Here is a 2,438-nt window from a genome sequence, read left to right on the forward strand (position 1 = left end):
AATAGACCTCTACTCATGCTGGGCTATAGGAGGACAGCATGAGAACAGGAAACAAAAAAACTCCTCTGCATAGAAAGCACATAAATGTCCACAGTACAACATTATAGAGCACGTGACCAGCAACAGGGTTGGGTAGGGGATAAGAAGTAATCCCAGGCAACACAGCAGCCATCCTGCCACTGCGCCGTCTCTCCAGCGCGGTCCAAGACCCGCCTCGTGTTCCCAGGAGGCAACAAGCAGGCGTTGGAAGGGGAAGGGGGATGAGTGAGTGCTTATCAGTGTAAGTGTATGTGTGTGCGTGTCCATAGTTCAGCTGAGACAGTGTCCTTCGCCCTACCAGCCTAAGTAAACAGTCTACCAGCCAATCCAGGTGGCCTTGCATAGAGTGGGAAGAACAGTCAAAACACAGTCGCTATCAGGGAGTTTTTGTTCGGCTCCAGCCTTGAGCCCACAGCTGGCGCCGAGGGGATATCCGCATTATGATGCTGATGTTGTTGATTTTTCTTTTATGCGAACAGCTCATGAGAATTTCAAAGCTGTTCTTTAACACTCCGAAACTGGTCTCTCAATCTCCCGTTGGAGAGCCACGAGCTTCTCCATGATGTTATCAAACTTGCACTCCGTGGTCTTGTCATTCTTGTGCTCAGAGAGCCGATTCTGAGAACTCACGACTGCAGTGAGCTGTTCCACAATGTAATCCAACTTTCGCTCAGAGGTGATATTCTGAGTGGAGTTCTCCTTGATGTAATCCAATATACGCTCAGAGGTATTATTCTGAGTATTCACGGCTTCTCCAAGGTCTTAACCATGCTGCACTCAGTGAGCCCATTCTGAGAAGTCGCGCCTTGTCCCATCATTTCAATCCCAGCGGGCAGCCTTGGGGGGGTTTGAACAGCCGGTTCCGCTTTCTTAATTCTCCGATAAACCAGGGCCAAGCCAGCTCCGATCAGCAAGAACCCTGTTATCATGGTTCCGAATAGGTAGATATCTTCAGCGTCCTCGATCGACAGTCCCGCCAGGTACACGATCCTCCATTTCTGCCACCTGTCCATCGTGTATCCGGCAGGGAAAGTCCCTCCAGGGCACTCGGGCTCTCCCGAGCCTAGACTTCTCGTTGAGAAAAGGGTGTCAATAGCATTCAGAGACCAGCTGATCAAATCCATAATTCTCTTTTAGGTTTTAGAGAACAGACTGTGAGAGAGTGTTCCAGGGAAAGTAATACACACGAGACAAGACAAGGACACAAGAGGCTAAGCAGGGAAGATAAGGGGAAGGAGGAGAGGAGAAAAGTGTGACTGCCTTCGCCGAGAGCCAAACGAGACCCTCGGGAACGAATGAATTTCGTAAGTCGGGACAATGACAAGTCCACTGTATTTTAAATTAAACCATGTGAACTCTGTTGTTCTACCTGGAATTTGCCAAAGCCATTTTTCCGGCTCCTATTGCCACCAGACCCACTCATGACTTTACACTCCACAGCTTTTGGATATCACCAATTGTTCATTCAGCCTCCTTCTGTATTTTGTCATGCCCGTTCTTCCTAATGTTGTTGTCCACTGCGATTGCCCCATCTGTCATAATTGGAGTCTTCTGCACCTTGTCAACTGCAATTATGCCTAGTTGGTTAGCTAGCAGCTGCTTGTCTGTCTAAAACTTGAAGCCCTGCAGGATCTTAGCCCTCTTGTTCTTGACTACCTTTGGCATCTTAGGTCTCCCATCTGAACTTTAAAACATTTAATCGATATCTCCTACAGGTTCCAGATTAAAGTCACTGGGATGGGTGATGAAATGTTTCTCGCAGTAAAAATGCAACATCCAGATGAAAAGAATAAACTTTCTGGGGTGTTCCAAATACTTTCTTGTGTGTCTCAGTGTACACTGCCCCAACTATGATTTCACATCCTACTGTTACGTAGGTAGATGGTAGAATCTGGTGCTGAGAGCCTGTTCATGTGAGCCTCTGTGCTGTCCTTTAGACTGCCCTTTTTTGTTCTTTGGGCTATTGGTAGGATTTCTTGATGTCAGCCACTTTTTCTATCTATCAATACTATATCGTATATATAGTATATATGAGACGATGCTCAAGTTGACCTACCTTCTCTTAGAGTTCCGGAGTACTGCTCTATCAACCAAGGTGTTTTTTATCCTCTGGTATTATTTTTAATGCCCTTCTGAGTTACTTTTTATGTATTGACTCATGTGCCTACTCAGCTTGGTTGCTATAACACCTGGGAGAAGCTTCCATGCTGTGGAGAGGCAGATAATTGGCCAGTAGTGTCATGGTGTCATACCCTTGTGGTATGCCCTCTGTTAGCCAGTCTGGATGGGAACCAGTTACTTGTCCTTTCATGAATTCATATGCTTTTACCAGGGACTACTCAGTGAGTAGTCATGGATCATGTCAGGTCCTGGTGCTGTACAGCAAATCATTCTGGAGA

General features: G+C 46.6%; 1 pseudogene; it reads right to left on the bottom strand.

Annotated features, from left to right (window-relative positions):
- Positions 1-543: 543 nt before the first annotated feature.
- On the bottom strand, positions 544-1,353 carry LOC146668695 (uncharacterized; annotated as a pseudogene).
- Positions 1,354-2,438: the final 1,085 nt, after the last annotated feature.

The sequence above is a fragment of the Rhamphochromis longiceps genome, linkage group LG6 (assembly GCF_057381845.1).
Source record: "Rhamphochromis longiceps isolate RC_006_pf linkage group LG6, R_longiceps_female_GT1.1, whole genome shotgun sequence".
Classification (NCBI taxonomy): Eukaryota; Metazoa; Chordata; class Actinopteri; order Cichliformes; family Cichlidae; genus Rhamphochromis; species Rhamphochromis longiceps.